This window comes from Ictidomys tridecemlineatus, chromosome 2 (assembly GCF_052094955.1).
Source record: "Ictidomys tridecemlineatus isolate mIctTri1 chromosome 2, mIctTri1.hap1, whole genome shotgun sequence".
In the NCBI taxonomy this organism is placed as follows: Eukaryota; Metazoa; Chordata; class Mammalia; order Rodentia; family Sciuridae; genus Ictidomys; species Ictidomys tridecemlineatus.
Window position 1 is genome coordinate 157,297,339 of NC_135478.1, and position 25,194 is coordinate 157,322,532.

Sequence of the window (25,194 nt, forward strand, 5' to 3'; positions counted from 1 at the left end):
GAGTTCCCAAAACCATCCAGGGAAGATCATAATGGACATTTCCTGGGGCAAGGGTCTACCCCACAGTGATATTTCCCCACCCATATCCTATACCCTAATAAAAATAAGTTCACAAACACAAAAATAAATAAAATAAAGAATACCCACAGATAGCAAGTGCTTTTGGTGACCCACTTCACCTCACTGCTCATTTTAGCTGCCGAAGGGGTGGCAGCTCTGGGCAAGCTCAGACCAGTGCCACAGCATCGCACCTCAAACAGGAGCCAGGGATAGAGTTGTCAGATTTAGAGATAGAGAGAAGGGGTGGCAGGGGTGGGGCAGGGAACATACAGGATGTCCAACAAAATTTGGAATTTCAGATAAACAATGAATAATTTTTTAGGATATGTCATATATAATATCTGTCAAAGTCTTTGCTCTTTAGATGAAATGCTTATTTCATTGGATGTCTTGTTTTTTATCTGGCAGGAGCATTTCCACTTTCTGTCTCAGGGATTTCTCTGGAAGCCACAGGAGCTTCCTCAGTCTGGGCAGACAGAGCATAGCAGGTCATGGGAGTTATTGTTCCCAGGTAACCCTCCACCAGTGGAGGACAGTAGCAAGCAGATAAACAACCAGCACCTGTCCTTTGAGTGGAGAATGTGGGCATGCTGTCTCTCAGAGGTCCTGGCAGCATTGCATGGTTGCCTACCACAGCCATCTCAATAATGTACGCCTGTGGCTGGTTTCTCCTTCCCTTCACACTCTCCTGTTCCTTCACGCCTGCTCCCTGTGAATGCCTTTCCAACAAACCTCGTGGGATATACATATGGGGCAGCCCAAATGAAGACAACATATCTGTGCAGAGTCACAAGTGTCAGAAATCTCTTGCCCACAAAATAATTCCAAGTAGCTCGAAATTTGAGAAATGAGTTTATGGTGATAAATGGTTACCTAATTACATGAAGATACAATATTAGATACTAACTAAATAAAGTTAGTTTATTACTCTTCTAGAAGAGATATTTTCCTTATTTGTGTATAAACAAAATAAACCCTGTGCTCCTGTTAATTGATAGCAAAAAAAACTCAAAACCAGTAACCCGCCAAGATGTATGAACTGAGCAACTAACATTAAGGAAGTCCATGTTGTAGTATATTTTTTAAAGGCCACAATCATTTTGTTTAAGAACATAAAAAAACAACAAATTATATAAGAATATTTGCAGTAGGTTTGGGAAGTTAGTGATTATTAGTTCTCAAGTACATCTGGTCATCAGTATAAATATTGTGATAATATTCAAGAGTTGCATTTATTTTTGGCAATGTTTTGCATTTCATCAACCATGGATTTCAAGTACCTTTGGACTTTGCTGGTTTCTGCATAAAATAATCAATCATCTCCATTTGACTGTTTGGCAGAGATAGCTAATGACTTGTTCTGTCATGAACCAAATTCATAGATATTCATGAGGTACAGAGAAACACCTCATTGTTTCAGATTGCTTTGTTGTTTTATAATAAATCAGGAACGAACCTCCCACTCATACCTGGCAAAGAAATATTTGTGCTCACCTTTATGGTTTTGTACTGTTTTAATTTGCACAGTTTAGCCCACTTCATGTATATTTTTAATAATAAGTTGCAAAATTTTTTTTTAAGTTCCATACATTGCTGACCTTCTATCAGCAAAATTTGGTAACATCTGAATATTGAAAAGACATGTGTCCCTAAGTCAGAATGATGTAGCTTCTCAGACTGTGGAGTTTCATGGCAAACAGTGATTTTAGTAAGGTAAGTATTGTTACCAAATTCCATCACTCTCAACCTTTATCACCCCTTGTTTATTTGTGAAGACCATTCAAGAATCAGATGTAATTGCAAACTTTGTGTCCTGCTAGCATATCTGTGTGTACTTCAACAGTAGCACAAACAGCATGAAATAAACTTGCTGAGAAAGCTATTTTATCACTTCTGATGAACAGGAATAATAAAGGTAAATATTAACATTTTATGCCATTTGAGTCTCTCACTTTGTCTGCCTTTATAATCAGTGTAATCATACACTGGCAAAACCTTACAAAAATCCCCAAACCAAAAAATCTAGGGAAACAAAACCCACCGTCAACAAATCCCAGAGACATAAAGCCATGAAACAGTCTCGATTGCCACCAACGTGGTTCTCAGAAAAGACAGTTTATTGGATCTTCTCTAAGAATTATGTTTTCAGCAACAATACTTGATTCAAACATTTGTCTTGGAGTCTAACAATGGCTATTTGTTTAGATGGCACACTGCCTATTTAGAACTGAGTAGAATTCTTGCCATAGGGATCAACAATATTTAAAAGGACAAACATTATAAGAAATGTGGCACCACATGGGGTTGGAGTCAGATTACTTGGGTTGAATCCTGGCTCTGGATGAATTAGCTGGTGAACTCAGACAATTTATTTGATTTTTAACCCTAGGTTTTCTCACAGTATTTACTTCATCATTATAAGAATTTGCAATAGCATAGAGTAAGAATTTATTAGCTTTAGCTATTTTCTTTATTATTCATTTCAGTGCAATAAGCTGCAAAAAATAAAACCCACCCAGGTAGAGTAAACAGAAAAGGGATTTGTTAATTTTATTTAGGGAGACCAGGTGGCTCACAGATTTAGGGGTAGGGTTGGCCAGGATGACAGAGAGCCAGATTTGATGGTGACATAAACAGGATGATGTATAAAATTGCATTATGGAGGCTGCTGAAGAACATAATCAAACTCATGCAAGAGCTGCACAAAATTGTGAAATCCAGTGCAAAATAAAAATTTGTTCAAAAAATAGGAAAAGTTCCATTCAAGATTCTAAAATATAAAACTCTCCCCTTTCTTCTTCAGTCTCATAATTTGTCTTGAATTTTATAAATTCACTATTTCATGTTGCTCTAAATTTAGTATAAATTTTAAATGAAAATATAAAAGCACTTGTATGTAGAATTACTGAAATTACCACAATTCATGTATCATATCTCAAGAGCACGTATATTCTAACACACTCTGCCTCTGGCTCACCCATGAGAAAAGGAGAACTAAACAGAAAAACGCTATCGATTGCCTTCTCTCTCTCTCTCTCTCTCTCTCTCTCTCTCTCTCTCTCTCTCGCTCTCTCTCTCTCTTCTCTTTTTTCCTTCCTTCTTTCTTTCCTTCCTTCCTTCCTTCCTTCCTTCCTTCCTTCCTTCCTTCCTTCCTTCCTTCCTTCCTTCCTTCCTTTCCTTGCCTGCCCCCACACCTGTTTCTTTCTTTCTTTGGCTACTTCAAGGAAGTTATAGAAGGAAGGAAAGACCAGAGACATTTCCATGCTTGTTAGTGTTTCTTGGATGGACATGCTTTTTTCTGTGTTGAAAACAATTTCTGCTTGGAACAGAAAAGTGTGGACTCTGAGGGCTGCCATTGCCCCCTCCCCAACACCCTTACTCAGTAGTGATTGTTAACTTGTACTTGCTTTGAGCTTGGCTAACATACTACACAGTATAGGCCTAGGACAATGTTGGGCTCATGGTTTAGTAGGTGCTATATGCAAACAGGCACTAAAGGAAGAGGGCAGGAACCTATATTGTGCAAATTATTATATTCATCAAGGTCTGGTTGGGGTATGTCTTGCAAGATTTTATTTGTCACCCTGAAAGGCATAGATTTACTGTCTATGGACATTTCTTTTAAAGAAAGTAAAAGCAAAAGTTAGAAAATACACATTTTTATTCTGTTTAAAGAAACATGTAATATGACTAAGTAGAAGAAATGTGTATATAAATTCATCATAGTCCTGTTAGACAAAAAGGGCCCAAGGACAAAAGTCATCTGATACGGCATGTTGTATAATCATGATTCTAAGCTAAAAAATGCCTCTTGGCAAAGTTCTCAGGAGCTTGAGCCATCTGTTATCCTATAAAGTCAATTTGATAGAGAGCTATACTTTGTCACTCAGCTCATGAGGAACTTCAGTTATGACCTGTTATCAATATTCAACTTCTCTATACACTGATGGGTCAAACTAATATCAATAAAGTGCTTTCCCTCAAATAACTAAGGTCAAATGTATAAATCTACTGTGATAGTGTGTTATATATTCTTGAAGTTCATTTTCAAACTCATTTTTCATTCTATTTTAATTTCATATTATTCTTTAAAACAAAATTCGTTCTCTAAATTTAGAGACAGGTTGATATTGTGTGTAACATGTTTCATCCTACAATATACATTACTCAAAAAACTTAAGTGAAAAATTTCCTGGCTATAAGACTATTGTTATACTAATTTACCTTAAATTAATTTACTTTTACTATAAAAATAAAAGTCTTATACCCTTAATATTATAAGAAAAATTTAAGATATTCATACACAACTTTTTAATGAAAGAAATAGCATTACTAAGCTAGATTCTATTTCTCTCCAAATATTTACCAATTCAGATAACTTGGATAAAGTTCTGTGATAGATAAATGAACACTGTGAGCCTACTTTAATACTTAGTTTCTGGTATATTTCTCAGAATGTACGTAGATAACTTATTGCTCAATAAATATTTGTTTGACAAAATGACTGAGTAAGTTATTATGACCATTCTAAGGAAAGTATTGGCCCAGCTCCTAAACAGCTAATAGATTTAAGTAGAGAAACTTCACAAAGCTTCATTTAACATTTGGATGACTAGCATCTTCAATTTTAATGAGTTTTATAAAGGGATGAGATCAAGTATTTAAAGAAAAAAGTAAAATGCATCCACCAAAAAAGCAATGTTTAGGGTTCTTTTCTAAACTGAATTGTGAGGTCATTGAGCACAGCCTGAGAGTATTTTACTCATTCTCCCCTTCTCTTGAGAATGAAATATTCTCCTTGTGGTCCAGAATAAAGACTTTATTTTCCAGACATTCTTAGAGCTAGATATGGTCATGGGATTCGATTTTATTTTTCATGTGATTGAATTTTAACACCAATGAGATGTAAGCATAAGTGATAATACAATTCATATTATGTTGTTCAAGGAAGAATAAAAGTGGACCTTATATAAATCCATGTAATTCTGACTTTATATTAGATACAGCTAAACTTCTAATCTAAATAATGCAATGCCTAACATAGAGTGTTATTAGAAAAAGAAATGGTAAGAATCCATTAATTTTCCAGTGAAGTAAATTAATGTAGGATGGGAATACACACACACACACACACACACACACACAGGCAAGTATATATACATGTAGCCATGTGTGTATATATTTTTAGTAATAATATTTAAAGATATGACTTACAAAATAATTTGCTTTGACTCTCTGGTTTTAGAGCTCCGATTTCCTCAAGTATGAAGCCCCTGTCCAGCCCAGCTCTAGACTTCATGACTACTTAAGTCTCCTGAAAGAGAAGATCATATGCCAGCACCAGCATTAAGCCCACCACAGTCCTATATGTAGCACAAAGAGCCAATCACTGCAGAAAAATGAAGCTGAATATGATCAAAATGTGACATGTGGAGAATATGCCCCCTTTGTCAGTCTTCTTATAAAAAAGACTCAATCTTTCTGATCTCATGCAATCCTTTCCCAGATTGTATTAGATCTACTCAATATGACTAAGCTCTTCAATCTGTTAGTGTACAAATTAGAAAAAGTTGCCCTTCTTCATCTGCTTGAAAATTGTCATAATAATTTCCTTTTATTAAAACCAGATATATCATTGTCATCTGATAGGGGTGTGTGTGTGTGTGTGTATGTGTGTGTGTGTGTGTGTGTGTGTGTGCAAATGCAATATAAATGGCACATCTTAAACTTGCACAACTGTACAAAGCAATCTGTGCATAACCACAGGTGAGCATTATGGGTTAACTGATTGCTAGCTCTCTTTTGTTTGTTCTACAATGAGACAATCAAAGAGCAGTGACCAAATTTGAGATAATTTCTGTCATGGAGGTTTCAGGAGTTTCAAGTCATAATTACAACTACAGAAACTTTTGAGGCTTCTAGAAAAGAGTTTCAAGATACTGAAATCTTTGACCAACAAATTAGTAAGGGGATACAATGTTTTGCTAGAGACTATACATGAGAAGAAATATGATTTGATGGAGTTTATGACAAATACAATTTGAGGCTTATTAAAATTAAATGTATTTAGGATTATGCCTAATTTTAATACAAATAAAGATGTGTTTAAGGTTGGGCTGAATTGTTTATAGGGAGATGTAAAAAATGAAAGAACTAGCAGCATTAGCTTAAATATCCTACTTGGCTTGTACTTTTATCAGCTGTAGAAGTGGCAGCCCAGTTTTCTTGAAAAAGAGAACATAACAAGTCTCTAATTTTTATTTAAATATATAATAATTTGCATGAAGACCTCAAGATATATTTTTAAGTGAGAAACATAACAAAATAGTTAATATGGACAGTGTAAACTTATGAAAGATATGTAAATGATGCATATGTCCTATATATGATGTGTAAAAAAATTCTCAAAAGATCCCTAGTCAACTTGGGTACAGTGGTACTTGCCTATAATTCCAGCAACTCAGGAGGTTGAGGCAGAAGGATTACATATTCCAGCCCACCTTGTGCTATGTATCAAGACCTTGACTCAAAATAAGAAATAATAAATGCTGAGGATGTAGCTCAGCCGTAGAGTGCCCCTGGGTTCAATCTCCAGTATAGAAAACAACAACAACAAAACTCTAGCCAAATGTTAACAGTACTTAGTGATTTAAAGCGTTTTGCTTATCTGCTTTTTTGAATGTTTTTATAATAAATGTATTTTGGTTTGGAATTAAAATAATTTAGAGTATCAAAAAAAAAAAAAAGACTTCCCAATGTGAGTACATGTATTGGATCCTCCTATACCCTGGACTTCATTCCTAATAATGAAACAAATAGGACACATGATTAGGAACTCTCTGGAATTCCTCATTCCTACTGGCTCTGAAGAATTTCTACTAAATAACAAAGTCTATTTGAGGAGACTGGAATTCTCGTTTCATGGCTACCATGTCCTGAGCTGCTTTTTCTCTGCAACACCCTTTTGCCATGATGTTCTGCTTCACCTGAGGCCCAGAGCTATGGAATTGACCAACCATGGACTGAACCTCTGAAATCCGCTTCTGTTGAGCTTGGTATCTATCCCTTTCCTGAAACTCTCATACCAGAACTGAACAACATGCTCCTGTCCCTGGGACTCTAGCATTGTATCATATTACCAAGAGCTAAGAAAGAGCTCATGTACCTAAGGGTCCTACCGTCATATACCTTTATCTCTGTCAAATGATATGACACTTCCACTTTCAAAAATTTAAAAATTCTGACCTGCTTCCTGGTTGCCATGTCCTGATTTTCTTTCCTTCACCATATCCTTCTACTGTGATGTTTTGCCTCACCTCTGGCCCAAGCTATGGAGTTGGATACATGGACTGAGCCTCTGAAACCATGAACCAAAACAAACTTTTCCTCCTCTAAGTTGTTTTTGTTGGGTCTTTTGGTCACAACCATCCAAATCTACCTAAAACACAAATTGGAACCAAGAATGGGGTCATTGATTTGATGAGGGACTTAAGAGAAATTATGATGAATAATAAACCCTTCCCTCTCAAACACATGGGTGTTAATACTATTCTCTGCAGAATCTTAGGGAACAGAACTTTTTGTTATAGTATAAAAATGTGAGTGAAGTACTATCATCCTTTTGACACCAATCATTCCAAATTGAAAGAAAATGGAATTGAATACATTTTTGAGCACAGGTGTGATTAGGTCTTTAAAAGCCAAAAGTTATCATAGAATTTCAGACTCAAAATGAAAAGACTATTGAAGTCTCATACAGATTTTAATTTCTAAACAAATATCAGTCTCCATAACCCACTGAAACAAAAGCTTCTGGAGTTCTTTCCTATTATTATGAAACTTGGAAAGAGTCCTGGAGGCTAAAAAGCAAGATGACCACTCTGAGTTATGCTCAGATAGGAGTAGGCTATTTCTTGCCCTGACCTCACAAGGAGCCATTGTGAGGAAATTTCAAATGCCAGCTATATAAGGCCCTGGCCTACCTGAGTTTTTGTACCTAAATACAAGGAGCTCTTGGTGATGGCCTCATGGACTCACAGATAGTTGGTTTGTTTGGTAGTTCTGATTCTGGTCTTTTGATATTAGTTTTTAAAATTTTTCAAAAATATTAATTATATTAATTAATTTTTATTAGCTAACATCCTTTCTTGGTTTTGCTGCTTAGGCTGTATAGTGAAAGTAGTCAGTATAGTGAAGTGTGGCAGACCTTTACAGGGTCCTGAGGCACATTGGGCAGTATGGCTTTGCCAAGGTGAAACTAGCCCACCGTCTCCTTACAAGGACAGAGGTGGCCATGAATATCCTGTCAAAGGTAGAGCAGAACTTCCCCTTTATAACTGAACCTGATCTAGTGGAGACTATGGAACACCCAATGCCATCCAATTGTATCAAGTTATTGAAATCATTGAAAATATCTACCTCATGATGGAGTATTTAGGTGGGGGATAGCTACAGCACCATATCCTGGAAGCCAGTGGCATGCAGAAAGATGTTCTGGCACATCATATGCACTATGTGTTACTGCTACATGAAAGACATCTCGCACAGAGACCTAGAGGCAGAGAATATCTTGGTGGATGCCAGAGGAAACATAAAATTCAATGACTTCAGCCTGAGCAGCAGGTTCACAAAAAGGCAGAAGTTGGACAGGTTCTGGGCAACTCTCCCATACTGTGACCCAGAAATCTTCCATTGGGAAGAATGTGAGGGCCCCCTAGTGAACATCTGAAGCCTGAGTGTCATTCTTCAGTTCATGGTTATGGATGACACCCATTTAAAAGAACCCTTCCTTGGCAGGTCCTGCGTGCAAGGTACTACTTTCCCTCTCAGCCATTTCCCATCCATCGGGGCTGTCAATAATGACAATCATGTTTGGCCTGGGTTATTATCCATATAATACCTGGATGTCTGTGGTAAAAAGAAAATCTGATGAGGTGATGGCTTGGACCTATTAATCTAGCACCAGATAACCCTGAGGGCAGGGTGCATGTTCCAGGTGAAGCCTGTGCATCACCCACACTCCACAGATCCTTCTACATTCCCTCTTTTCACAAAGAGGATTGCCAGTGAGCCTGCCCTTCTCACGTTCCCCATCTTGCCCCATGAGCATCAGCTGCCTGAGGAGGTCAAGCAGTCCTGTCAGAGAGCAGCAGAAGATCCAGCCTGCCTGCCTTTCATCTTTAATGCCTGCATTCGAGGACCCCCATTCCCCAGTATAGCCCCCTTGCATGTCCCTGTGTCCACCACACTCAGGATAATTGTCCATCGGTTGACACAGCAACAAGTCATCCCAGGGGGCATGGTCAGAAGAAAACTCCCACTCCACAGGGCAACCCCATGGTGTGCTGCACAGCCTACACTCATGACAACAGCAAGGACCGGAAGAGGGTGACTGGGAGAATTGCTACCTGTGTTCAACAACTATGTTGCTGCATGCCATGTTTCTGCTGGCTGGCCTAAAAGATAGGCCCTGCATTCAGAAACAAAGTGGATCCAATGAAAGGAGGGCAGAAATGTGCTAGCCTCAGAAACAAAGTAGCTCCAATGAAAGTGGAGAACTGAGACAGAGACAAAACCAGAGACAAAGGACCCTGAGCTCCATGGATACTGATATCGTGGTGTGAGCATTCATCTGGGGGACTCAGGTGGCTGCAGAAGTGAGGTATGCAATCTGGTTCTGGTTTCTCTGCATGGATTCTAGCCAGGATCTCAGACCAGGGGTCTACCCTCTCCCTTACCTGCAAGAGACATCAAAGACTATTTTCCCTGGGACACTTACTACTGCCCTGTTCTTCTCTGTCCTTTCTCTAATGCTTCTGGGACAGTAAAGATGGTTCTTAATAAGTTTGTATCTTATAAAAAATAGAATTAAAAAATTCCTGTTAGTCTATTGTTTGTGGAAAATTAAATATAATTCTCTGGTGGGAGGTATATAGAAAATAAATATAAATAGAATCTATTTGTTCAGATTCCCTAAAAACCACAAAAAAATATAGCTCATATGGAGAAAAGAGACTAGTGGAGTTATTTGAAAAGAATGAGTTTGAATGTAATAATTGTTTTTGTTTACAATACAACATCAAAGTTGAGTTGATGTTAAAAACTAATTAAAAATGGAAAGGGAGAGAGAAGGGAAATTGCATGGAAATGGAAGGAGACCCTCAGGGTTATACAAAATTACATACAAGAGGAAGTGAGGGGAAAGGGAAAAAATAATACAAGGGGGAGGAATGAATTAAAGTAGAGGGGGTAGAGAGAGAAGAGGGGAGGAGAGAGGAGGGGAGGGGGGATAGTAGAGTATAGGAAAGGCAGCAGAATACAACAGACATGAGTATGTCAATATGTAAATCAATGGAAGTGTAACTGATGTGATTCTGCAAGCTGTATACGGGGTAAAAATGGGAGTTCATAACTCACTTGAATCAAAATTTGAAATATGATATATCAAGAACTATGTAATGTTTTGAACAACCAACAATAAAAAAAATAAAAATGCATATAAAAAGGAGCCTGGAAAAATATGGAGAATGCAAACTCACAACTTGGGTTAATCTTTCTTTTCTTTAAGATAGGGAGCAATGTATTAGAGTCATGTATTAATGACAGAGATACATTCTGAGAAATGCATTGTTTGGTTATTTCATCATTGGATGAACATTATAGAGTGTACTTACACAAACTTAGAAAAATATCATTTACTACACACCTAGTTTATTTTATCATCTTACGGGACCACTATTGCATATGAAGTCAGTCCATCTTTGACTGAAATGTTATTGTAAAGTGCATGATGTATTTATAATTAAAATACTCAAAGTCTTTAGTTAAGAAATGTCACATTTTCATTATCATAGAAAGCTAAATGTAAACTAACCATTAGAAAACCAATTAAATAAATTATATCATAGATTCATTATGAAATACAATACAGAACTTAAGAAAACATTCAACCTTTGTTTTTTGGGGGATTGGATTATTTCACTTGGCATGACAGACTCCAGATCCATCCATTTACTAGCAAATGTCATGAAGTCATTTTTCTTTATGGATGAGTAACACTGTATAGTGTAAATATACCACATTTTCTTTATCCCTTCATCTGTTGCAGGGCACTAGATTGACTCTACAGCTTAGCTAGCATGAATTGTGCTGCTATATACATGGATGTGGCTGTGTCACCCTAGTATTCTGATTTTAAGTCCTTTGGATATATACTGAAGAGTAAAATGGTGGTTTCATTCTTAGTTTTTTGAGGAATCTCTATACTACTTTTCAGAGTGGTTGTACCAATTTGTAGTCCCAACAACAACATATAAGTGTACCCTTTTTCCTACATCCTCTTTAATATTTATTGCTACTTATATTCTTGATAATTACCATTCTGGAGTGAGATAAAATCTCACTGTAGTTTTAATTTGCATTTAGTTATGGAGGATGTTGAACATTTTTTCAAATATTTGTTGACCAGTTGTATTTCTTGTTTTGAGAAATGTCTGTTTAGTTTCTTTACCCATTTATTGATTGGGTTATTTGAATTTTTGGTGTTAAGTTTTTTGAGTATATACTGGATATTAATGCCACATACAGAGCTTAAAGAAAATAAAGTAGTTTTTTGGATTCTTTTTAAAAAATTTATTTATTCTAATTTGTTATACGTGACAGCAGAATGTATTTCAATTCATAGTACACATATAGAGCACAATTTTTCATGTCTCTGGTTGTACACAAGAGAGTCACACATTTCTGTCTTCATACATGTACTTAGGGTGATGAATCTCATCCTACCATCTTTCCTACCCCCATGCCACCTCCCTTCCCCTTTCTCCCCTTTGCCCTATTCCCCCATTCCTCCCATGTCCCTGTCCCCACACCCCCGCCCCATTATGGTTCAGCATCCACATATCAGAGAAAGTATTCAGCCTTTGGTTTTTCGGAATTGGCTTACTTCACTTAGCATGATATTCTCCAACTCCATCCATTTACCTGAAAATGCCATGATTTTATTCTCTTTTAATGCTGAGTAATATTCCATTGTGTATATATACCACAGTTTATTTATCCATTCATCGTATCCATTGAAGGGCATCTAGGTTGGTTCCACAATTTAGCTATTATAAATTGAGTTGCTATAAACATTGATGTGGCTAAATTCCGGTAGTATGCTGTTTTTAAGTCTTTTGGATATAAACTGAGAGTGGGATAGCTGAGTCAAATGGTGGTTCCATTCCAGGTTTTCCAAGGAATCTCCATACTGCTTTCCATATTGGCTGTCCCAATTTTCAGTCCCACAAATTTCCCCCACATTCTCACTAACACTTATTGTTTTTTGTGTTCTTAATAGCTGCCATTCTGACTGGAGTGAGATGAAATCTTGGAGTAGTTTTGATTTCCATTTCTCTCATTGCTAGAGATGTGGAACATTTTTTTCATATATTTGGTGATTGATTGTATATCATCTCCTGAGAGGTGTCTATTCAGTTCCCTGACCCATTTATTGATTGGACTATTTGTTTTTTGGTGTTTAGCTTTTTGAGTACTTTATATATCCTAGAAATTAGAGCTATATCTGATGTGCATGTGGTAAAAATTTGCTCCCATTATGTAAGTTCTCTCTTCACCTCACCAATTGTTTCTTTTGCTGAGGAGAAGATTTTTAATTTGAATCCATCCCATTTATTGATTCTTGATTTTATTTCTTGTGCTATAGGAGGTTTGTTAAGGAAGTTGGAGCCTAATCCAACATGAAGAAGATTTGAACCTACTTTTTCTTTTATTAGGTGCAGGGCCTCTGGTCTAATTCCTAGGTCCTTGATCCTCTTTGAGTTGAGTTTTGTATATGGTGAGCGATAGGGGCTTAATTTTATTTTGTTGTAGATGGATTTCCAGTTTTCCCAGCACCATTTGTTGAAGAGGATATCTTTTCTCCAATATATGTTTTTGAGGCCCTTGTGTAGTATGAGATAACTGTATTTATGTGAGTTTGTCTCTGTGTCCTCTATTTTGTACCATTGGTATACAAGTCTATTTTGGTGCCCATACCATGTCATTTTTGCTATTATTGCTCTGTAGTATAGTTTAAGGTCAAGTATAGTTGTGCCATTTGCTTCACTCTTCTTGCTAAGGATTGCTTTGGCTATTCTGGGTCTCCTATTTTTCCAGATTAATTTCATGATTGCTTTTTCTATTTCTATAAGGAATTTCATTGGGCTTTTGATTGTAATTGCATTAAATCTGTATAGTGCTTTTGGTGATATGATCATTTTGACAACATTAATTCTACCCATCCAAGAACAAGGGAGATCTTTGATCTTATAAGGTCTTCTTTAATTTCTTTCTTTTGTTTTCCTTAGCATTCCATAGTTTTCATTATAGATGTCTTTTGCCTCTTTTGTTGATTCCCAAGTACTTTATTTATTTTTTTAGGCTATTTTAAATGGAGTAGTTTTCTTAATTTCTCTTTAGAGGATTTTTCATGATGTACAGAAATGTCTTTGATTTATGGATATTGATCTTATATCCTGCTATTTTACTGAATTCGTTTATTAGTTCTAGAAGTTCTCTGGTGGATTTTTTTTTGATCCTATAGATATAGAATCATGTTGTCAGCAAATAGTGACACTTTGAGTTCTTCTTTTCCTATCCATATCCCTTTAATTTCTTTTGTATGTCTAATTGCTTTGACTAAAATTTTAAGAACTATGATAAATAGAAGTGGTGAAAGAAGGTATCCCTGTCTTATTCCAGTTTTTAGAGGGAATGCTTTCAATTTTTTCTCCATTTAGAATGATAGTGGCCTTGGAATTAACATACATAACTTTTACAATGTTGAGATATTTTCCTATGGTCCCTAGATTTTCTAGTGTTTTGAACATGAAGGGGTACTGTATTTTGTCAAATGCATTTTCTGCATCTATTGAGATGATCATATGATTCTTATCATTGAGTCTATTGATGTGATTGATGAATTACATTTATTGATTTCCATATGTTGAAACAACCTTGCATCCCTGGGAAAAACCCCAATTGATCATGGTGCATGATCTTTTTAATATGTTTTTGCATTTGATTTGCCAGAATTTTATTGAGAATTTTTGCATCTATGTTCATTAGAAATATTGTTCTGAAGTTTTCTTTCTCTGATGTATCTTTGCCTGGTTTTGGAATCAGGGTGATATTGGCTTCAGAGAATAAGTTTGGAAGTTCTACCTCTTTTTCTGTTTCATGGAATAATTTGGGGAGTATTGGTATTAGTTCTTCTTTAAAGGTCTTGTAGAACTCAGCTGTGTATCCATCTGTTCTGGGGTTTACTTGGTTGATAGGCTTCTGATGGCATCTTTTGTCTTGTTGCTTGAAATTTATCTTTTTAACTTGTGTATATCATCCTGATTCAATTGGGGAAAATCATATGACTCTAGAAATTTGTTGATGCCTTCGATACTTTCTATTTTATTGGAGTAAATTTTCAAAAAATTTCTAATTATCTTTTATATTTCTGTAGTGTCTGTTATGATATTTCCCTTTTTATCACAGATGTTAGTAATTTGAGTTTTCTCTCTCCTTCTCTTCATTAGCATGGCTAAGGGTTTATCAATTTTATGTATTTTTTCAAAGAACTGACGTTTTGTTTTGTCAATATTTTCAACTGTTTCTTTTGTTTCAATTTCATTGATTTCAGCTCTGATTTTAATTTTTCCTATTGCTTTTGGTATTAATTTGTTCTTCTTTTTCTAAGATTTTGAGATGTACTGTTAGGTCATTTATTTGTTGATTTTTTTTCTTCTTTTAAGAAATGAACTCTGTACAATGAACTTTCCTCTTAGTACTGCCTTCACAGTGTTCCAGAGATTTTGATATGTTGTATCAGTGTTCTCATTTACCTCTAAGAATTTTTTAATCTCTCTAATATCTTTTGAAACCAATTGTTTATTCAATAGCATATTATTTAATCTCCAGGTGTTGGAGTATCTTCTATTTTTTATTTTATCATTGATTTATGGTCTGATAGAATGCAGGGTACTATCTCTACTTTTTTGTATTTGCTAATAGTTGCTTTGTGGCATAATATATGCTCTATTTTAGAGAAGGATCCATGTGCTTCTGAGAAGAAAGTGTATTCACTTGTTTATGGATGAGATATTTTATATATATATATCTGTTAAGTCTAAGTTGTTGATTGTATTATTGAGTTCTATAGTTTCTTTGTTTAGCTTTTGTTTGGAAGATCTATCCAGTGGTGAAAGAGGTGTGTTAAAGTCATCCAGAATTATTTCTGTTGTGGTCTATTTGACCCTGGAACTTGAGAACAGTTTTTTTTTTTTTTTATGAATGTAGATGCTCCATTGTTTGGGGTATATATATTTATAATTGTTATGTCTGTTGATGTATGGTTCCCTTAAGCAGTATGTAATATCTTTCTGTATTTCTGTTGATTAACTTTGGCTTGAAGTCTATTTTATTTGATATGAGGATGGAAAAACCCCTGCTTACTTCCATTGTCCATGTGAGAGGTATGTTTTTTCCCAACCTTTCACCTTCAGTCTATGGATGTCTTTTCCTAAGAGATGAGTCTCTTGAAGGCAGCATATTGTTTGAATATTTTTTAAATACAATCTGACAATCTATGTCTTTTGATTGATGACTTTAGGCCATTAACATTCAGGGATATTATTGAGATATGATTTGTATTCCTGGTCATTTTTTCTTTATTTTTTGTATTAACTTGATTTGCTTTCTCCTTTAATCAAAGGAGAAACCAAATCAAGTTAATCCTTTCTTTCTTTTTTTTTTTCTTCATTTCCTCCTCATGGAATATTTTTCTGAGGATGTTCTATAGGCAGGTTTTATAGTTGTAAATTCTTTAAAATTTTGTTTACATGAAAAGTTTTATTTCATTATCAAATCTAAAGCTTAATTTTGCTGGATATAAGATTCTTGTTTGGCATCCATTTTCTTTCAGAGCTTGGAATATGTTGTTCCAGGATCTTTTAGCTTTCAGTGTCTGGGTTGAAAAATCTGCAGTTATCCTAATTGTTTTCCCCCTATATGTAATCTGATTCCTTTCTCTTGTGTTTTTTAAAATTCTCTTCTTATTCTGTATGCTAGGCATTTCATTGTAATGTTCCTTGATGTGCATCTGTTGTGATTTTGTACACTTGGTGTCCTATAAGTCTCTTGTATTTGATTTTCCAATTCATTCTTCATGTTTGGAAAGTTTTCTGATTTATTTCATTGAATAGATTGTTCATTTCTTTGGTTTGTACCTCTATGCCTTCCTCTATCCCAATGATTCTTAAATTTTGTCTTTTTGTGTTATCCCATAATTCCTGAATATTCTGCTCATGGTTTCTTACATTTTTACTGTGTGGTCAACTTTATTTTCAAGATTATATATATTTTGTCTTCATTGTCTGAGGTTCTATCTTCCAAGTCATCTAATCTGTTGGTGATGCTATTGAGTTTTTAATTTGGTTTATTGTTTTCTTTATTTCTGAGGATTTTTTTTCATAACATCTTTCTCCTTATTGAAGTAATCTCTTGCTTCCTTTATTTGCTTATGTAGCTCTTTATCAAAAATGATCTTTTGGTGCCTATATTTGCTCTTTTATATCATCCGTTAATTCACAGAACATTTTAATTATGTACATCCTGAACTCCTTCTCTGTAATTTCATATGCTTTGCTGGCCATAGATTCTAATAATGTAGTATCTTGGTTTGTTTGGGGCACTTTCTTCCCTTGTTTTTTCATGTTGTTTGTGTGTCTTCCCTTCTAGCACTGTGGATCCAAGGCATTACAGTTTTTATCCTATAGTCTTATAGTGTCCCTTCAGGAATCCAATATCTTTCCTTTAGGGGGAAAATAATATTAACAGATCCCAATACAAACAATATACAGCCTTAAAACAATAACTACTATTAGAACATTTGAAGTTTTGTCACAATATACAGAAATGGTGAGTTCAATTATTATTTACAATATAAACTGAAGGTTTGCAAAAGGGTCTACAGTTTCTGATGGTGGACAAAGAGAGAACTGGAGTGGGGTGTAGGATGAGATGTTAAGGAGGTAGGAGGTGAGAATATAGAGTTATTAGGTCTTAGGAAGCATTAAAGAGGAATTGAAAGAAGTTGGCTAGTAGCAGGAGAAAAGAGAGAAAGTGATTTTGGGGTGACAAGTAAGCAAGAAGACAATAGAGAGAGTACAAAAAACATAAAAATAAAGAAAAATATAAAATGTAAAAATATAAGATAAAGAAATATACAACACAACTGTAATATACTATTCAGTCATACCAGTCCTCGGTAGCCTAATTCATGAAAAGTATTTGTTTTTATAAATGTTAGGGGTGTGAGGGCAGGAGAAGAGAGAGAGAGAGTGAAAAGGGGGGGGGAAAGAGAAAAGGTAAAAACAAATCTTGAAGGAAAATACAAGGTTTTTTTGTTATTTTTGTTGTTCTTGTTGGAGTTCAGTATTTGTCCAGCTTCCCTTCTCATCCAATAGGTGGGGTTATCTGTTGTTTGCTGGTACCTCCACCCTCAGGATAGTGAAGGTTATTAGAGTGGGAGGGTTGGCCTTGAGGGCAGAGCTCCTGGAGGTGGGATACAGCACTAGCTGGTCCCCGATGGGATATTGCACCCCAAGGATCTCCTTTGGGTCCTGCTCATGTGATGTGGGTGCCTGGTCTTATCTCCTTATGTCACCTACAAACCTCACAGTTCTTGGTCTCTAATTTAGTCTCTAAACTGTATCTCGTTTACACCCTCCCTTTCTACTTCCCAATAAGGAACTTCTCTCTCAGGAGGTCTTATGGGCTGCATTCTGGGGGCTGTGCACCTATTGTGAAGAGCTGTTTTGTATTGGGCAGTTCAGGGCCAAACTTTTTGAGCTATGGACCAGGCACCTAGCCACAAGCACTGTGCTGGGTTAGTGGCTGCCAAGGAGAGTGGGGAGTTTGGGACTATAGGTACCTTGATATTGCATCTACTCCCCAGCATGTGTCCCAAGCTAGGAGTTGTCCCAACTAAAGGTGGCAACAAAGGTGTCCCAAAATAGAGGTGGCTGCTTTCAGAGATGGGGTGTTGAGTTGGGTGGGCCTGGTGGTGGCGATGAGCGGCACGTTCAGAGATGCAGCTCTGTGGCATGCTGTGTTGTGGCTGGTGGATGTCTCCAGACCCTGTCAGGTGTTCCCAGGTGCAGGTTACCTCATGTAGGGGACTATGGCAGTGGTTGCATTGTCTCAAGATGGAGGTGACCTGGGGAGCGCCACGTTGGTAGATGGGGGTCCACTCAGGAGTGAGAGCCAGAGGTCCTACACATGGGCAGTGGCCGGGTGTCCTGCATGGAAGTGGCAGCCAAGATTCTTGTCTGGGTGGGTGACCAGGGGTCCTGTGGGGGTGCTGATGCTGGTAGTCCTGCTCAGTTATGGCGGGCGGAAATCCTGTATGGCAGAGGGGCCAGGAGTACTGCATTGACACTGAGGCCTGGGGACCTGTGCAGGCATGGCAGCTGGGATTTCTGCACAGGAGCAGCTGCCAGGGTTTTCTAATAACTCACAGAGAAACAGTATTCCCACTACTTGAATCCCATGTCCCGGTGAGACACAGAATGTAGCCTCCCTCTAGCCCACCATCTTGGATCCCCTAAAATAGGCTTTAAAAAAATTTCTATGAAAATTATTCATAGAAAAATATTTTGGGAAAGGAAAAACATTTAGGATTAAGTTGAAGGTGCAACATACCTTTTAAAATCATGTGCTTCTTTTTGTTTGAATGCTATTCAGAATACATATTCAGAGATTATTGTGGCATTTGTGTGTGTGTGTGTGTGTGTGTGTGTGTGTGTGCAAGATGTGACAAAAGAGAAAGGGAACTCAGGAAGAGTATGTTGCTTGGTAAAAAGTTCTTCAGATTTTTTAAAATTATATTTTTCATATTTTAGGATCAAGTAATTCTAGTTTTGATTCCTGGCTTAAATACTAGCTGTTGCTAGTGAGTAAGTTATATAAATCCTTTGAAAAGTGTATGTCATTATGTGCTCTTGCAAGGTGGGGCAGCTGAGATTATAGGTAGTATCACCAGAGCATTCTTGTACCATTACCTGGTACATAGGAGCACTCAAGTAATGACTGCTATTACTTTCAACATGTGAAAAACTGGAATAAAATCTTTTTGATATATAATACTTCTCATTAAGTCAGGTAAAAGTGGAAAGGAGAGGAAACTTGATGGGAAAAATATATACAGGGTTTTATTTTATTTTGGTACTGGGGACTGAACTCAGGGGCACCCAACCACTCAGCCACATCCCCAGCCCTATTTTGTATTTTATTTAGAAACAGAGTCTCACTGACTTGCTCAGTACCTCACCATAACCAGGCTGGCTTTGAACTTGTGGTCCTTCTGCCTCTGCCTCTCAAGTTGTTGGGATTACAGGCCTGAGTCATATCATCTGGCAACAGTTTTTTAAATAAATATGCTTTGTCAGTGAATTCACTGTTGTTACTATTAAAACATTTCATTATAAAAATTATGGAGGTCATAGAAGATATAATAAGACAGTTCTACTTATTATAAAGAAATCAATAACAACCACCAATATAAGAAAACTGGATTTAAAAATCTTTAAAAATCTGTAATCACATATGAAAAGAGGTTTGCTAAAAATATATAAGAAGATTTCCAAAATTAATCAGATGAGACAAAGAAGTTCACTTCTTACTGTCTAAGGAAATTATCCAACAGCAAGATTAAAAAAAAAATTTCAACAAATTTGCTTGCTCATGTTCCTAAATGGGAAAGTGGAGTATTAAGGGAAAATCGGGTTGTTGTTTTTTTTCCCCAATTGATAGGTTTGGCACCATTCCAATCAAGTTTATCACAATTTAAGTTTTTCAGAGAAAAAGGTTGAGATGAAATTTAGGATAAGATATTTACTAGGGATTGGCATCAGAGAAAAGAAAGGGAGGTGGGGCTTAGCAAAAGGAAAAGCAGAATGGAGATGCAGAACCAACAAAGCTTCCTTGGAACCGGAGAGGAGCTCCAGAGCAGATATTGCCCAATGGAGTCATTCCAAGACAGCTGAAATTAACAATTCTTTTTGTCACCATTTCACCCAGTTACCAGATGGAAGTGGCCTCAGGAAGGGCATGACCCAAGGGGTCCCCTGGCTAGAAGCTGTCTGTGTGCTCCCTACAGCTGAGCAGCAAGCCCTTTCCTGGTGTGGTTTGTAGTGGTGCATCTCCATGTTTACCACATTCTTGAGAAAACTTGACAAGGTGATTTTAAAGTTCAGCAAACAGATTTTTTTTTTAATATTTATTTTTTAGTTGTAGTTGGAAACAATACCTTTATTTCACTTATTTTTTCTTATGTGGTGCTGAAAATCGAACCCAGGGTCTCTCACGTGTGAGGTGAGCGCTCTACCGCTGAGCCACAACCCCAGCCCAGCAAACAGACTTTTGAGAAACAAGAATACTGAGAAGGGATTTACATGATTAGGTATTAAAACACTTTAAAAACCTCAGTAGCCCATGAGAGTGTTGTCATAGGAATAGATGGAAAACTTAATGACACCTATGTGAGAGTCAGGAACAGCTTCCTGTGCACAAAAATATTTAGTGCATGACTGCAGGGCAAGTCTTTTTATTATTTATTTTTGAAGTACTGGGAAGATTCAGGTCATGAAATTATTCACAAACCCCAGGATTCTGTCTGCTCCCTATAACCTACCATCATGTGGGAATAGCCTTGCTGATAATTAGGTTTATATAAAAAAATTAAACAATAACCAAAAACTGCATGATTTTGTATTTATGAGAGCGTACATAAATGGAAGCAATTATATTGTTAATGTTAACTTCTCCTAGAATGGGGAAATAGTCCCCAGATGTTTAGGACATACGGCAAAGCAGGAGTCTGGCTGTTTACTCTGCTGTGACAAGCGTCTATGTGCACTGTCACTAGCAGCTAGAACTCCAGTTAGGAAATCAAAAATATGCATCTCTTCTGCTCTATGGATCTTTACATTTATGTATGTTTGGCTATTTAATTCATAATTATAATATGTGAAGAAAGGTAGGAATAAGAGGATTGGTGTCTTGTTAATCTATAATTCTCCCGAAACTCTAGTGGTAAGGAAAAAAAATAGTGGGAGAAGGCTAACTGTTCAGTAGACTCTTTTAAAATTTATGTAATTATTTGAGGGGAATATAACAAAAAAAACATCATTATCCTTCACCCTCTACCAAATAAACTTCATATAATAAAGATAATCACAAGAAGTTAAAATGTATATACATGTTTATCTGACTCTGGTGATAGAAAAAGCCTTTATAACATGAAGCTTTTTAGTTAGAAACCATAAAATGTGTGAATTATATGTATGTGATCATACATAGCTATGCATATATGCTAAAACAGGTAAATGTGAAAAGTCCATTGACTTAGCCTCAAAGCAGAGCTGAAGACAAAGGTTTGTGTGGAGGTAGTTTATTTAGGAATGTGATCCCAGACAGCAGGAGTAAGTCACAGAAGGTGGGAAATAGGATAGCAGAAAAAAAAAATAATAAAAGGACACATTATCCAGTTGGCCACCCTGTGTCAGGTCATTCTATCCATAGAGATGTACTGACAATATCCATTTCATTTGTTATTTTCTTTATAATGTCCACTTTAAGAAATGCATTGTTTCAGGCATGAGTTGTCAATGATTGCAATAACCAAAGGTATTGATACCTCCAGGATTGGAGGTCACACAAAGAATCCTAGTGAATTTCTTAGGGTATTTTACTGATGGGTCAGCGAAACCAGAGTGGGAAGCAAGATGTTTGGGACAAGTACTTGAGCAAATGTCTCAGGTTGTACCCCAGTGAAGTTGGGTGGTGAAGTCAGCAGAGAACTGGTACAATGGCAGCTGGGAAAAGGGAGAGGGCTGGAGGACATGAGGTTGGGCACAAGAGTTGGTTACAACAAACAGCCACTCATAAGCATAATTAAGTGGCAAATCAAATTGAAAGAATATTTTCTGTTTATGACAAACCATTAGTAGTTAATGACATCTCACAAATACATAGAATAAAGCAAATGCAATTTAAAGATGAAGAGGCAAATAATAGAAAACCCTCATGATAAACATGAAAAATAGCCCCATTTATTTACAATTTTACAGATGATAATTTAATTATGTATTGGCAATTCAGTTAAAAATGATCATTCTCAGTTTTGGTGTGGGTAGAAAGAAACAATTGCTTTCAAGTACAGCTTAATATTATTCAATACAATATTTTTTAAAATATTTATTTTTTAATTGTAGTTGGACACAGTACCTTTATTTTATTTGTTTATTTTTATGTGGTGCTGAGGATCAAACTTAGGGCCTCACACGTGCTAGATGAGCGCTCTATGGCTGAGCCACAACCTCAGCCCCTCAATACAATATTTTTGAGAAGCAACTTGACATTATTTGCAAATGTAGTAAAAGTAGCATATACTATAATCAGGGAGTCATTCTATTTTTATTTTCAAAATCAGAAAAAAAATACAGAATTATAATATAAATAATTTGCATGAGAAATACAAATATCTGATCAATAAGTAAATAAGTCACCATACACAATAATGAACAAAGAAATGAAAATTAAAATATATAGTATTTATTAAATCAATATAAATTTATTAAATTTATAAAACAATGTTTGCCAGCTACAACATTTTTTAAAATCGACAATATAATCTAAGTACTGATAAGAGGGAGATTTAAGACCTAGCGGGTAAGTGTTTACATCAAGCTCTGGAATCAAGCTGGCATCATAAAGCAAGCATCATTGGGCCCATTTTAAGGAAATAATAAAATGTAAAAATATGTATGCACAAATATCTTTGCTTCAGTATTGTTTAAATTATTCAGATAGGAGACAACCACAAAGAGTCTTTTGGAAACACAACTACAAACATCAAAGTTAAAATATGAAGTACTAAAATCATTTCAAGTCAAGTCAGAAATAATACAAATTGCCCATCATTACAGATATAGTTTCACACAGATAGATAATCTCAATCAGAAGAATACATAAAAATAGACAATAGAAATAAAAATATAAATATCAAAAAAGGAGATATAAAGTTAACATTATTGGCAGATAATTTCATTGCCAATAAATACTGAGGTAATTCAAAAAACCTTATTAACTATGGTCAGCTACAAGAAAATTTGTCAAAATCAAAAGATTTTCAATAAACATTTAGAATATATGATGGGAAAAAATCTTATGTTAACAGCAATCTAAAATATCAAATATCTATGCTTAAACTTGAGAAATGTATAGTTATAAAGAAAACTATGAAACTTGACACAAGGATAAAAATGAATGAAATAACAAATAACATTGACCAGAAAGATTAAAACATCAATTTCATTTAAGCATTTTCATCCCAATTACTCCGTCAATTCAGTATGATATCCATAAAATTTTCAATGATGTACTGACCTGGCAACAGTGGACAGAATGATTTTCTTAATTTAATATATCCCTAAATATTTCTAGGTTGTCCCATTACAAAGATCTTATTTTCTTTGAAAAGTCAACATTTTTAGGGGAACTTTGTGCCTTTCCAAGGTCATATAAAAATCTCCCAAAGATTTTAACTTCTCAGTTATTTCACTGACCTTTATCCTAAAACCACTGCTGAGCAACTGCTATGTTCTTTCCCACATGAAGTGTGTTTACCCTCTGGAATTATGGTTGAATACCTATTTGCAAAATGAAGGAACTGAGTTTTCTGCCTTAACACTTTTGTATAAGTAATAATGGTTACTTTGTAGCACAACAAGCAAAAAAGAAGTGCTATGCAAGAAGCAATCATTTCTTCATTCATTCATTCATTCATTCACCCATCCATCAATTTAGTCAAGAAATAGCACCAACTAAGTTCTAGATACTTCCCAGTCAAATGAGCCAACAGGGACAGAAACCAAAGCTCTTCTTCTCCAGGAGCTTTCTTTCTGGAAGGAAGGGAGACAAAGTCAACAAAATATAATAGTGATCAGTACCATTTTGGGGTGGGGGGAGGGTACTGGAGATTGAACTCAGGGGCACTCAACCACTGAGCCACATCTCCAGGCCTTTTTTGTATTTTATTTAGAGACAAGGTCGCACTGAGTTGCTTAGCACCTCACCATTGCTGAGGCTGGCTTTGAACTTGCAATCCTCTTGACCCAGCCTCCCAAGCCACTGGGATTACAGGCATGTGCCACCGCACCAGGCTGATCTGTACTATTTTAATTTAAAATAACTAGTGAAAACCTTTTCAAAAATATCTGAGGGAGAAATATTGCAGGAAGAGGGACATGGCTAGTGCAAAGCCCCTCAGAAAGTAGTAAAAAGAGAGAGGGGGGGGAGCATATCGGGACAAACACGTAACAAGGGACCAGTTTACCAGTCTCAATATCTTGATAAATTGACAAAAAGCCACTGGGAAGAGAGGAGGGTGTTATGGGCAAGGGAGCTATTCCCATCGGTGGAAGCAGAGAAAACTTTGCAGTTGTCTGTCTAAAAAGATGATGGCGTCTTGGGCAAGATAATAGTGGAAATGGTGAGAAGTGATCAGACCCTGATTATAATTTGAGGGAATCTCTGATAATATTTGTTGGTAGACATAAAACATAGAAAGCTATTGAGGCGTTTTGACCAAATCAACTGGATATGATATTCAATTCATAAGAATGGGAGATATGAAGAAATTCCACAAATGTTTTTGCATTAATTTGAGAAAAGACCAGATTAGAACAAGGAACTGATGCAACAATGTTAGAATGTTAAGATCAATAAGATAATAATCTGTCTCTTTTTTTTGAAGACACAGAATGCTATTGAAATGTCCTATGTCCTCCCTGTCCCTTTCATTTTCAGCTGGGATCTGTGATTCAAGCAGCAAGTGTTGCTTATGATCATCTCCACCACTCCCCCCTCCCTTTTCTCTTCTCTCTCTCTGGCCTCCATTCCTCCCTGCGATTTCCTCCCCTTCTCTCTGCTTTACCTTCTCTTTATTTTTTCTTTCTTTGTGGTAATCCTGATCCACAGAAGGAATGGCCCACCTCCCTAGCTTTTTGCCCAGTTCTGTTTTCAGGTTCAGACACTCTC